We start from the raw sequence: 14,891 nt of genomic DNA on the forward strand, positions 1-14,891 counted from the left end.
TCCCGGCCAGCCGCGGCGCACCAACGCCCTGCAGGCTGTGTTCACGCCGCCAACCTCAGTCCTCTCCCGGCGCTCCGACAAAAGCCGGAGCCTCAGCTCCCAGTCCCGCCCGCCCCGGCGGGCGAGCAGACAAGCCTCTCGGCTGGTGAGTGCCGGTCGGCCCGATCCTCTGCGCTGGAGTCTGTCCGCTTTGCCCTCCGCACCCCTGTTGCTGTGCTCTCCTCCGCGGCTCCCAAGCTCCCCCACTCCGCCTCCCGAAGTCTCCACCCGCGAAGGGGCTTCCTAGTGTGTGGACACTTTTCCTCCTTCACAGCTCTCTCCCGCTGATGCAGGACCCGTCCCTATCCTTTTGTCTCTGTTTAGTTTTTTCTTTTGCCCTAACCAGGTACGTGGGGGGTTCCTTGCCTTTTGGGAGGTCTGAGGTCTTCTGCCAGCGTTCAGTAGGTGTTCTGTAGGAGTTGTTCCACGCGTAGATGTATTTCTGGTGTATCTGTGGAGAGGAAGGTGATCTCCGCGTCTTACTCTTCTGCCATCTTCCCGGAAGTCCTCGAAGCCAAGGCTCTTATCTTTATAGCCCGTGAGTCTGTGCAGCGTCACTCTTAAAACAGCTTGCTGTGGGCTTATCTTGGGACATATGGGTCTGAACAAGCGGCTGTTAATAAATTCTGGACTTAGAGAGTACCTGTTGGGTATGGCATATCTGTTTTGCGAGTCCTGGTACAGTTTTCTTTGCAAATTGTGATTTCACTTTCATTGCTTATTAGGATTGACAACTCTGCCCAGAAAGAGGATGCTCTGGGCGTCTGGGCAATGAATGGGGCTGTTGAAATGCACAATGGTCGATTAAGTCCTCCTTGCAGAGGAGTGAATCTTGATACCCATGGTGGCAACTGCTTCCGTGTGCTTCCTCAGCCGTCTCAACCCCAGCCCTCGTGCAGCACCATGGGGCCAGTAGAAGTTCACACACTTAGATATCAGAGCAGGTGTCTGGTGTGGCCCGGAGGGTGGGCAGTGCGGTGGGGCTGTGGAACCCAGCCTTTGACATATGGTTATAGTGGTATTATAGTAGTTGTAACTAATGGTCTTTTAGAGAAGATGCTCTCTGGTCGTTTAAGTGCTGAGGTAGTTAACAATGTCAGATAATTTTTTTTTTTTTTTTTTTTGCGGTACACAGGCCTCTCACTGTTGTGGCCTCTCCCGCTGCGGAGCACAGGTTCCAGATGCGCAGGCTCAGCGGCCGTGGCTCATGGGCCCAGCCGCTCCGCGGCATGTGGGATCTTCCCAGACTGGGGCACGAACCCGCATCCCCTGCATCGGCAGGCGGACTCTCAACCACTGCGCCACCAGGGAAGCCCCAATGTCAGGTAATTTGGCCAAAGCTGTGTTAACATTAAGTGTCAAGCCAAGCCTGCTGAAGCCTGCTGACTCCAAAGTCACCATGGATAACTGCATGGCAGGAGGAAATACAGCAATATACGAATCACCCTGTGTGCTCAAACTCAAGGTACGCTAGCCTATTCAAACTCGAGGTACCATCTTGTTTCCAGATACCTCTATCTTTCCCCATCAGCCTCTCCTGTCATCACTCCTGATTTCCTCAGCCTGAAACATAAAAATCCCATCATTTGAACGACTCCCGGGTCATTATTTTCAATAGAATCATTTTTCCTTTCTGCTGGCCACGCATGTTTCCTCCATCCCTGTACCTGGGGGGGATCTTTGACTACCATATCATCCAGCAGTCTGCCCTCTTTTTGTCTATGTCTGGACTGTGGAGATACCTGGAAACCACACCCCTACACAGGTCAGTGACCTGTTCTCCAGTCCCCTAGGGACCCCACTCATGCCTGCTAGAACTTTGAGGTTTCCCAATGTCTTCTTGTCTCCCCTCTCCTAGACTTCCGATCCTTTTGCTTCCCCAAGATGGATTCAGTAGATAACATCTCTCTGCAGCACAGGGAAAATAGGAGTCATTTGAGACAAGCTCCCTCACCTTTTGACCACATGCTTAGAGCCACGCTCTCATCCTCTTGTCCTCTCTCTAGGGTGGACTATGTGCCACGCTTCTGGTCAAAGGGCTCCCCCTCTCGTGCTCAGCATCCCTTCCATCCCCATCTCGCCATCTCTGATTAATTTCTTCTATCTGTTATCTTCAACTTCTTTTTCTTTGTGACTTTTATTATTTGAACATGCTCAACTCTCTCATTTTTTAAAAACTGGAATGAAAATCCTCACTTTGTCCTAATTGATTCTCAAGGTCTCCTTTCTCCAGTTTCCTGCCTCTGATGTCAAATTGCTATGGAGCAAGGCTGACGTGGTGGACTCCCCTAACTGACCCTTCATCTGCCCACCCCACCACCAGTTCCTGCTTTCACCAAGGACCCCAGGACAAGGACACCAATGGATCACTGGTGGACCATCCCCAAGGGCCACGCTTCATCCTTCTCCTTGCCTGCCTAGCCTTGTCCCATGCTGTGACCACATCTTCCTTTGGCCGTCAAAAGACCACACCTTTCCTCTTCCTGCTGCTTTGCTGTCTCTTCAGAGGGCTTCTTGTGGTCCTCGAATTCCCTCACATGTTGGATTTTGGCTAAGTTTGGCTCCAGGCTCTGAGCACCATCCGTGATGTCTAAGATACCTGTCTCACCTCATGGTCTCACTCAACCACCGATGCACAATGAAATCCACCTCTCCAGCTCAAATTTTCCTACTGAGCGGGGGACCTTCAAGATGGCAGAGGAGTAAGACGTGGAGATCACCTTCCTCTCCACACATACATCAAAAATACATCCACATGTGGAACAACTGCTACAGAACACCTACTGAACGCTGGCAGAAGACCTCAGACTTCCCAAAAGGCAAGAAACTCCCCATGTACCTGGGTAGGACAAAAGAAAAAACAGAGACAAAAGAATAGGGATGGGACCTGCACCTCTGGGAGGGAGCTGTGAAGGAGGAAAGGTTTCCACACACTAGAAGCCCCTTCACTGGCAGAGACGAGGAGTGGCAGGGAGGAAGCTTCGGAGCTGCGGAGGAGAGCGCAGCAACAGGGGTGCGGAGGGCAAAGTGGAGAGATTCCTGCACAGGGCATCGGTGCTGACCGGCAGTCACCAGCCCGAGAGGCTTGTCTGCTCACCCGCCGGGGCGGGCGGGGCTGGGAGCTGAGGCTCGGGCTTCGGCCTTCGGTAGGATCCCAGGGAGAGGACTGGGGTTGGCGGCGTGAACACAGCCTGCAGGGGGTTAGTGCACCACAGCTAGCCGGGAGGGAGTCCGGGAAAACGTCTGTACCTGCCGAAGAGACAGGAGACCATTGCTTCCGGGTGCATGAGGAGAGGGGATTCAGAGCACCGTCTAAACGAACTCCAGAGACGGGCGCGAGCCACAGCTATCAGCGCGGACCCCAGAGACGGGTATGGGACGCTAAGGCTGCTGCTGCCGCCACCAAGAAACCTGTGTGCGAGCACAGGTCACTATCCACACCTCCCCTCCCAGAGCCTGTGCAGCCCGCCACTGCCAGGGTCCCTGGATCCAGGGACAACTTCCCCGGGAGAACGCACAGTGCACCTCAGGCTGGCAACGTCATGCCGGCCTCTGCCGCCGCAGGCCCGACCCGCACTCCGTGACCCTCCCTTCCCCCGGCCTGAGTGATCCAGAGCCTCCGAATCAGCGGCTCCTTTAACCCCGTCCTGTCTGAGCAAAGAACAGACGCCCTCCGGCGACCTACACGCACAGGCGGGGCCAAATCCAAAGCTGAACCCCAGGAGCTGTGCGAACAAAGAAGAGAAAAGGAAATTTCTCCCAGCGACCTCAGGAGCAGTGGATCAACTCTCCACAATCAACTTGATGTACCTGCATCTGTGGAATGGCTGAACAGACAACGAATCATCCCAAGTTGAGGTGGTGGACATTGGGAGCAGCTGTAGACTTGGGGTTTGCTTTCTGCATCTAATCTGTTTCTGGGTTTACGTTTATCTTAGTTTAGTATTTAGAGCTTATTATCATTGATAGATTTGTTTATTGATTTGGTTGCTCTCTTCCTTTTTTTTCAATGTATATATATTTTTACCCTTTTTCTCTTTTTGTGAGTGTGTATGTGTATCCTTCTTTGTGTGATTCTGTCTGTATAGCTTTGCTTTTACCATTTGTCCTAGGGTTCTTTCTGTCCTTATTTATTTATTTATTTTTGTATAGTTTTTAGCACTTGTTATCATTGGTGGATTTGTTTTTTGGTTTGGTTGTTCTCTCCTTTCTTTCTATTTTAAAATTTTTTATTATATTTTTTTAATTTATAATAATAATTTTTATTTTAATAACTTTATTTTATTTTATTTATTTATTTATTTTCTCTCACTTTTCTTCTGAGCCATGTGGCTGATGGGGTCTTGGTGCTCCAGCTGGGTGTCAGGCCTGAGCCTCTGAGGTGGGAGACCCGAGTTCAGGATATTGGTCCACCAGAGACCTCCCTGCCCCACGAAATACCAAAACGTGAAAGCTCTCCCAGAGATCTCCATCTCAATGCTAAGATCCAGCTCTACTCAATGACCAGCAAGCTACAGTGCTGGACACCCTACGCCAAACAACTAGCAAGACAGGAACACAACCCCACCCATTAGCAGAGATGCTGCCTAAATTAATAATAAGGTCACAGACGCTTCAAAACACACCACCGGATGAAGTCCAGCCCACCAGAAAAGCAAGATCCAGCCTCATCCACCAGCACACAGGCACCAGTCCCCTCCACCAGGAAGCCTACACAACCCACTGAACGGCCTTACCCACTGGGGGGCAGACATCAAAAACAATGGGAACAACAAACCTGCAGCCTGCTAAAAGGAGACTCCAAACACAGTAAGATATGCAAAATGAGAAGACAGAGAAATACACAACAGATGAAGGAGCAAGGTAAAAACCCACCAGAACAAACAAATGAAGAGGAAGTAGGCAGTCTACCTGAAAGAGAATTAAGAGTAATGGTAGTAAAGATGATCCAAACTCTTGGAAAGAGAATGGAGAAAATACAAGAAAGGTTTAACAAGGACCCAGAAGAACAAAACAGCAAACAAACAATGATGACAACACAATAAATGAAATTAAAAATTCGTTAGGAGGAGACAAAAGCAGAATAACTGAGGCAGAAGAACGGATAAGTGACCAGGAAGATAAAATAGTGAAAATAACTACCACAGGGCATAATAAAGAAAAAAGAATGAAAAGAATTGAGGACAGTCTCAGAGACCTCTAGGACAACATTAAACAGACCAACATTTGAATTATAGGAGTCCAAGAAGAAGAAGAGAGAGAAAAAAAAAAAGGGACTGAGAAAATATTTGAAGTGATTATAGTTGAAAACTTCCCTAATATGGGAAAGGAAATAGTCAATCAAGTCCAGGAAGCACAGAGAGTCCCATACAGGATAAATCCAAGGGGAAACATGCCAAGACACATATTAATCAAGCTATCAAAAATTAAATTCAAAGAAAAAATATTAAAAGCAGCAAAGGAAAAACAAAAAATAACATACAAGGGAACTCCCATAAGGTTAACAGTTGATCGTTCAGCAGAAACTCTGCAAGCCAGAAGGGAATGACAGGAAATATTTAAAGTGATGGAAGGGAAAAACCTACAACCAAGATTAGTCTGCCCAGCAAGGATCTCATTCAGATTTGACAGAGAAGTTAAAACCTTTACAGGCAAGCAAAAGTTAAGAGAATTCAACACCACCAAACCATCTTTACAACAAATGCTAAAGGAACTTCTCTAGGCAGGAAACACAAGAGAAGGAAAAGACCTACAATAACAAACCCAAAACAATTAAGAAAATGGTAATAGGAACATACATACCGATAATTACCTTAAATGTAAATGGATTAAATGCTCCAACCAAAAGACATAGACTGACTGAATGGATACAGAAACAAGAGCCATATATATGCTGCCTACAAGACACCCACTTCAGACCTAGGGCACATACAGATGGAAAATGAGGGGATGGTAAAAGATATTCCATGCAAATGGAAATCAAAAGAAAGCTGGAGTAGCAATTCTCATATCAGACAAAATAGACTTTAAAATAAAGACTATTACAAGAGGCAAAGACAGACACTACATAATGATCAAGGGATCAATCCAAGAAGAAAATATAACAATTGTAAATATTTATGAACCCAACACAGGAACACCTCAACACATAAAGCAACTGCTAACAGCCATAAAAGGGAAATCAACAGTAACACAAACGTAATACGGGACTTTAACATCCCACTTTCACCAATGGACAGATCATCAAAAATGAAAATAAATAAGGAAATACAGCTTTAAATGATACATGAAGCAACATGGACTTGGTTGCTATTTTTAGGTCATTACATCCAAAAACGAAAGAATACACTTTCTTCTCAAGTGCTTATGGAATATTCTCCAGGATAGATGATATCTTGGGTCATAAATCAAGCCTTGGTAAATTTAAGAAAACTGAAATCATATCAAGTAACATTTGCGACCACAATGCTATGAGACTAGATATCAATTACAGGGAAAAATCTGTAAAAACAGAAACACATGGAGGCTAAACAATACACTATTAAATAACCAAGATATCACTGAAGAAATCAAAGAGGAAATCAAAAAATATCTAAATACAAATTACAATGAAAACATGACGACCCCAAACCTATAGGATGCAGCAATAGCTGTTCTAAGAGGGAAGTTTATAGTAATACAGTCCTACCTCAAGAAACAAGAAACATCTCAAATAAACAACCTAACCTTACACCTAAAGAAATTAGAGAAAGAAGAACAAAAGAATCCCAAAATTAGCAGAAGGAAAGAAAACATAAAGATCAGATCAGAAATAAATGAAAAAGAAAAGAAGGAAACGATAGCAAAGATCAATAAAACTAAAAGCTGGTTCTTTGAGAAGATAAACAAAATTGATAAACCATTAGCCAGAATCATCAAGAAAAAAAGGGACAAGACACAAATTAATAGAATTAGAAATGAAAAAGGAGATGTAACAACTGACACTCCAGAAATACAAAGGATCATGAGAGATTACAACAAGCAACTACATGCCAATAAAATGGACAACCTGGAAGAAATGGACAAATTCTTAGAAAGGTATAACCTTCCAAGACTGAACCAGGAAGAAATAGAATACATAAACAGACCAATCACAAGCACTGAAATTGAAACTTTGATTAAAAATCTTCCAACAAACAAAAGTCCAGGACCAGATAGATTCACAGGCGAATTCTATCAAACATTTAAAGAAGAGCTAACACCTATCCTTCTCAAACTCTTCCAAAATATAGCAGAAGGAGGAACACTCCCAAACTCATTCTACAAGACCACCATCACTCTGATTCTAAGACCAGACAAAGATGTCACAAAATAGAAAACTACAGGCCAATATCACTGATGAACATAGATGCAAAAATCCTCAACAAAATACTAGCAAACAGAATCCAACAGCACATTAAAATGATCAAACACCATGATCAAGTGGGGTTTACCCCAGGAATGCAAGGATTCTTCAATATATGCAAATTAATCAATGTGATAAACCATATTAACAAACTGAAGGAGAAAAACCATATGATCATCTCAATAGATGCAGAGAAAGCTTTTGACAAAATTCAACACTGATTTATCATAAAAACTCTCCAGAAAGTAGGCATAGAGGGAACTGACCTCAACATAATAAAGGCCATATAGGACAAACCCACAGTCAACATTGTTGTCAATGGTGAAAAACTGAAATCATTTCCACTAAGATCAGGAACAAGACAAGGTTGCCTACTCTCACTACTATTTTCCAACATAGTTTTGGAAGTTTTAGCCACAGCAATCAGAGAAGAAAAGAAATAAAAGGAATCCAAATTGGAAAAGAAGAAGTAAAACTATCACTGTTTGCAGATGACATGATACTATACATAGAGAATCCTAAAGATGCTACCAGAAAATTTCTAGAGCTAATCAGTGAATTTGTTAGTGTATCAGGATACAAAATTAATGCACAGAAATCTCTTGCATTCCTATACACTACTGATGAAAAATATGAAAGAGAAATTAATGAAACACTCCCATGTACCATTGCAACAGAAAGAATAAAATACCTAGGCATAAACCTTCCTAAGGAGACAAAAGACCTGTATGCAGAAAACTATAAGACACTGATGAAAGAAATTAAAGATGATACAAACAGATAGAGAGATATACCATGTTATTGGATTGGAAGAACAAACATTGTGAAAATGACTATACTACCCAAAGCAATCTACAGATTCAATGCAATCCCTATCAAACTACCAATGGCATTCTTCACAGAACTAGAACACGAAATTTCACAATTTGTATGGAAACACAAAAGACCCTGAATAACCAAACAATGTTGAGAAAGAAAAACGTAGCTGGAGGTATCAGGCTCCCTGACTTCAGACTATACTACAAAGCTACAGTAATCGAGACAGTGTGGTACTGGCACAAAAACAGAAATATAGATCAATGGAACAGGATAGAAAACCCAGAGAGAAATCCACGCACATATGGTCACCTTTTCTTTGATAAAGGCGGCAAGAATGTACAATGGAGAAAAGACAGCCTCTTCAGTAAGTGGGGCTGGGAATACAGGACAGCCACATGTAAAAGAATGAAATTAGAACACTCCCTAAAACCATCCACAAAAATAAACTCAAAATGAATTAAAGACCTAAATGTAAGGCCAGACACTATCAAACTCTTAGAGGAAAACATAGGCAGAACACTCTATGACATAAATCACAGCAAGATCTTTTTTGACCCACCTCCTGGAGAAATGGAAATAAAAACAAAAATAAACTAATGGGACCTAAGGAAACTTAAAAGCTTTTACACAGCAAAGGAAACAATAAACAAAATGAAAAGGCAACCCTCAGAATGGGAGAAAATATTTGCAAATGAAGCAACTGACAAAGGATTAATCTCCAAAATATACAAGCAGCTCATGCAGCCCAATACCAACAAAACAAACAACCCAATCCAGAAATGGGCAGAAGACCTAAATAGACATTTCTCCAAAGAAGATATACGGATTGCCAACAAACACGTGAAAGGATGCTCAACATCACTAATCATTAGAAAATGCAAATCAAAACTACAATGAGGTATCACCTCACACTGGTCAGAATGGCCATCATCAGAGAATCTACAAACATTAAATGCTGGAGAGGATGTGGATGAAAGGGAACCCACTTGCACTGTTGGTGGGAATGTAAATTGATACAGCCACTATGGAGAACAGTATCGAGGTTCCTTAAAAAACTAAAAAAAAAACCTACCATATGACCCAGCAACCCCACTACTGGGCATATACCCTGAGAAAACCATAATTCAAAAAGTCATGTACCACGATGTTCATTGCAGCTCTATTTACAGTAGCCAGGACATGGAAGCAACCTAAGTGTCCATCGACAGATGAATGGATAAAGAAGTTGTGGCACATATATACAATGGAATATTACTCAGCCATAAAAGGAAGCAGAATTGACTTATTTGTAGTGAGGTGGATGGACCTAGAGTCTGTCATACAGAGTGAAGTAAGTCAGGAAGAGAAAAATACCATATGCTAACACATATATATGGAATCTAAAAAAAAAAAAATGCTTCTGAAGAACCTAGGGGCAGGACAGGGATAAAGACGCAGACATAGAGAATGGACTTGAGGACATGAGGAGGGGGAAGGGTAAGCTGGGACGAAGTGAGAGAGTGACATGGACATATGTTCGCTACCAAATGTCAAATAGATAGCTAGTGGGAAGAAGATGCATAGCAGAGGGATATCAGCTTGGTGCTTTGTGTCCACCTAGAGGGGTGGGATAGGGAGGGTGGGAGGGAGACGCAAGAGGGAGGAGATATGGGGATATATGTATATGTATAGCTGATTCACTTTGTTATACAGCAGAAACTAACACACCATTGTAAAACAATTATACTCCAATAAAGATGTTAAAAAAAATTTTTCCTACTGAACTTCAGATCTACAGAGCCCATGATGTATTGGACTTCTCTTCATATACAACCTACAGTCATCTTAAACTTCACATGTCCAAATCAAAGCTTATCATCTTACTGCAAAAAATGTTATTCATTTTGTAATCCTTAACTCACAGGACAATGTGGGAATTCCAGTTTCCCAAGCCTCCAGCCCAGCAACCTGGGGGTCATCTTTGATTTCTTCCTGTCCTCTTCACAACCAAGCACTAATTCCTGTCGATTATATATGTTAACATTTCTCCAATTTGTCTCCTTTTCTCTACCCATCTTCCCAATTCCTTGGCTCAGACTAGAAAAGCTGGTCTTTCTGTTTCTCCTCTTCTTATCCAACCCACACCCTACCCCCCCCCCCCATCCATCTTCCCCTCCTCAGCCAGGGTGATCTTTCCAAAGGGTAATCTCATCAATACATTACCTGTTTGTAATATTTCACCGTTACCCACCTCTTTGAATAATCTAACATCATGGTGGGTGATGCCAATAAGACGACCAAATAAACATCCCCTGATTGTACCCCCAGCCTGCAACAACAATAATTTGGCATCCATCAGGCTGTGGGATCCAGCGCCATACACAAGGGACCTGGGAGGAATCTTGCCCTCCTGTGTGTCAGGTAACATTCATTCAGACCTCAGTCCCAGCTGTGGACCCTGAAGTGACCTGTCAACTGGCTTCAGTCCCTCTTGACTGTGGTCTGGGATCCCCTGGAGAACACTGACTTAGAATATTACCCACAGACAAGAGAGCCTTGTGAATGTCCGTGAGTCTAGTGGAGAAGTTCCGGTTCACCCTGGGACAGAAACAAATTCTAAGTTTGGATATACCCGAGAGAGTAAGAGGAACAGTTTGACTTATCCGTCACCGCTCTCCCAAGACAGCACAGCTTGATGCCCAGAGGGCCCTTCTCAGCCCGTGGTTTCTCCCACTGGGGAAAGTAAGAGCATGTGAGTGATTGCCTACCTTCCCCACCCCTGTGGAATGCTGCCAAAGAAGCCCATTTCTCTCTTGTGGCATCCAGAGTACTGATTCCTGAGCTGTACCACCTGGGAGCAGTGAGGGGTTGGAATAACATCAACCAGGGCTTGGAACATATCACAGGGTTGTGTAGCCTACAAACTGTGTCACAGACTCCATCAGGATGGCCACAAGCCACTGGTAAGCCTTACCCACGAATCCCCCCAGCTTGTCCACAAGGTACCCGCAGTGCTCTGCATGCCCCACTCCTACCCCACGGCCAGCTTCCTGTGCACACTCCCAGTGGCAGCAAGAGTGAGCTTTTTGGAAGAGTTTGAGAAGGACTGGTGTTAATTCTTCTTTAAATATTTGGTAGAATTTGTTACTGAAACCATCTGGTCCTGGGCTTCGCTTTGTTGGGAGATTTTTGATCGTTGCTTCAATTTCCTTAATTATATTGATCAATTCAGATTTTCTACTTCTTCATCATTCAGTCTTGGTAGATTGTATGTTTCTAGGAATGTATCCATTTCTTCTAGGTTATCCAAAATGTTGGCATATACTTGTTTATACTAGTCTCTTATAATCCTTTGTATTTCTGTAGTATCAGTTGTAAAGTCTGTCTTTCATTTCTGATTTCATTTATTTAAGTCTGCTCTCTTTTTTTCCTTAGACTAGCTAAAGTTTCGTCAATTTTGTTCATCTTTTCAAAGAAGCAGCTCTTAGTTTCATTGATCTTTTCTGTTGTTTTTCTGGTCTCTGTTTCATTTTTTTCTGCTCTTTGTTTTCTCCTTTCTGTGAGCTTTGGCTTAGTGTGTCCTTTTTCTAGTTCCTTAGGTGTAAAGTTAGGTTGTTTATTTTGGATATTAACTCCTTATCATCTATCTGATAAGGAGTTAACATCCAAAATATATAATGAATCCACAAAACTTAATAACAATAAAGTAAATAATCTGATTTTTAAAAGGGCAGACCTGAACAGACATTTTTCTACAGAAGACGTACAAAAGGGCAACAGGTACATGAAGAGAGGTTCAACATCACTAATCATCAGGAAAATACAAATCAAAACCACAATGAAGTGTCACTTCACACCTGTTAGAATGGCTATAATGAAAAAGAAAACAGATTAACAAGTGTTGTCCAGGCTGTGGAGAAATGGGAACACTTGTATACTGTTAGTGGGATATAAACCAGAAGAGCCACCATAGAAAACATTGCAGAGATTCATCAAAAAATTAAAAATAGATTTTCCACAATGATCCAGAACTTCTACTTCTGGATATATATCCAGAGGAAATGACATCACTACCTCAAAAAGATATCTGCGTTCCCATGTTGATTTCAGTATTATTCACAATAACCAAGTTATGGAAACAACCTAAGTATCTGTTTAAGTGTGAATGGATAAAGGAAATGGTACATAGATGGATGGATAGATGCATGCATGCATGCATAGATAGATAGAGATAGAGACTTAGATATAGATATATATGAGCATTATTCAGTCATAAGAAAGAAGGAAATCTTGACATTTGCTACATCATGGGTGGAACTTGACAGCATTACGCCAGGTAAAATAAGTCAGACAGAAAGAGACAAATACTGTAGGATATCACTTATATATGAAATAAAAGAAACAAACTCATAGAAGCAGAGAGTAGAATGTTGGTTGCAAAAAGCTGAGGAGTGGTGAAATGAGGAGATGTTAGTCAAAGGGTAGAAACTTCCAGTTGGAAGCTGAGTAAATTTTGGAATCTAGTGTACAGCACGGTAACCACAGTTAACAATATTGTATTTATGCTTGAAAGTTGCTGAAAGAGTAGCTCTTAAATATACTTACCACACACAAAAATGATAATTATGTAGGGAGATGGAAGTATTAAGTGACCTTATTCATAAGATATAAGTGTATGAAGTCACTGCTTTGTACACAATAAACTTACACAATGTTACAGGTCCATTACATCTCAATAAAGCTGGAAAAGAAAGAAAATTATTGACATGCTTTACAAGACATGGTCTTGTCTCTGTTGGTCCCCTGAGTTCAGGAGGTACCCAAATTTCCCCCAGACTCTGTGATCAAGACCATAGGATCTTCTTCTGCTCCAGGAACACAGCACACTCTCTCTTCTTTCCTGACAGCAAGTCTCCTCCTCGTATCTGTCTTCTCTGTACAGGACAGCATTTGAAGACAGTGCTTCCAGGAGGCCAAACTCAACTTCCCCAGCCTGGGCTCGATCCCTGAACTCACCAGCTATCTGTGTGTGCCCATCAGAGTGGCTGCCGCATCCACATTCACCGTCTCCTTCCCATCAGGCTGTGGGCTCTATGGAGGCAAATTCCAGTTCGACCTTCTCTACCCAGAATGTCCAGCGCCAGCCCAGTGCCTGCACGTGGAGGGCTTTAGATGTTGGCGGAATGACAGAGACTGAAGACATGTCTTTTCTTGTGTTGGTGCCTTTTCAGCCCTGGATTCCTTTCTGGTTAGTGATGGAGGGAATGGGTGACACAGGAACCAGGGAGTCATTGCAGGTGGTCAGTATCGGAAGGCCCATCAAAGCCAACAGTAGGCGACCAGGAGGTAGGTGACCTCTTGGTTCCATGGGAAGGAGAAGAGGGACACTAAGCCCGAGGCTCAAAGATCTGGAACCCAGGTGCCCCCTCAGAGGAGGGCTCAGCCTTTCTCCAGTAACATCCAGACCCAGATGAGGATGAGCCCTGGGCTGAGGCACCAGCTCCTTGCACACCTGGACCCAGGGCAGGAGGGATGCAGCCCTGAGCCTCCTCCAGGGCGCTGCTAGGCAGGCCCAGCAAAGGGGCGAACAGCCACGAGCACCTGGGTTCCAGCAGGTGAGGAGTAATTCACACAAAAAGACGCTCTCAGAATGTACTGCCTCTGGAACCATCGGACTCAGGAGAAACATTTCAGTGACTTCCTGTCTTCTTACACATGTTCATGCATGTACACACACACACACAGAGTCTATCATTGATTCCACGGAACCACGCACCTGGGGTCCGAACCCAAATGTGTCCCCTTCCTGCTCCTCCTGCAGGGGGTCCTTCCTCAGGGGATGCTCTGTCGTCACCCAGGAGCCAAACCCAGATGCCCCCTTTTACTGCCATCTCCCTACATCCACTCACAGAAACATCGGTTCTCCTCCCAGCCTTCCACTCATCCCTGCTCTTCTGCTCCAGCTGGACCCACTTTGGCCCCATTTCCTGCAGCATCCCCTTTAATGTCCAGCCTGCATCCCTGTCCTGGCCCTGAATTGCTTCTCTACACAGCAGCTGGAGTCATCTTTCTACTATGCCAATCTGCTCGGAGAGACCCTCTGTTCAAATTCCTTTAAAGCTGCCCAGGGGTCTATGGAACCTTTCCAGCATCCTTACTGGGCTGCCAGGCCCCCAGTGGTCCAGCGGCTCCATCATGGCCCCATCACCTCTGCAGGCCCTCCGCTTCCTGCTCCAGGTCTGCCCAGCTTCCTTCGGGTTCTTGAAAATGTCTCTCTCCTGCCAAGGACATTCTCCTCTCTGTTTACCTACCGCATTTTATTCTTCCTCTGATGGCAGCACAAAAAGCACGTCCTCCAGGAATAGCTCGCCGACTTCCCAGGCTGAGTTCGATCCTCTTCTGTCAGCCTCCAGAGCCTTGTTTCATCACCCATGTTTCGCATCAGTTCCTAAGTCCCACGAGGGTCACTGCTGTGAAAATCGTTGAGGGCAGATTCATTCTGTGGTTTAGAGTGTTTCTCTGATCCAGGAGGTTGGGATAACATCCTGCCGGCAATAATTAGTAGCTGTGTGGCCTTGGGGGAAATGACTGAGCCTCTCTGTTCCTCAGTTTCCTCAGCGGTAAAATGGGATGAGTAACAGCAAGTATCTCACGTGATCATTTCAAGGAC

At 44.1% G+C, this 14,891-nt stretch overlaps 1 protein-coding gene across 1 annotated transcript in view; it reads left to right on the forward strand.

Annotated features, from left to right (window-relative positions):
• Nucleotides 1–14,891, forward strand: part of LOC101333068 (serpin A3-8-like) — a 147,836-nt gene that overhangs the window by 37,159 nt on the left and 95,786 nt on the right.

The sequence above is a fragment of the Tursiops truncatus genome, chromosome 2 (assembly GCF_011762595.2).
Source record: "Tursiops truncatus isolate mTurTru1 chromosome 2, mTurTru1.mat.Y, whole genome shotgun sequence".
Lineage (NCBI taxonomy): Eukaryota > Metazoa > Chordata > Mammalia > Artiodactyla > Delphinidae > Tursiops > Tursiops truncatus.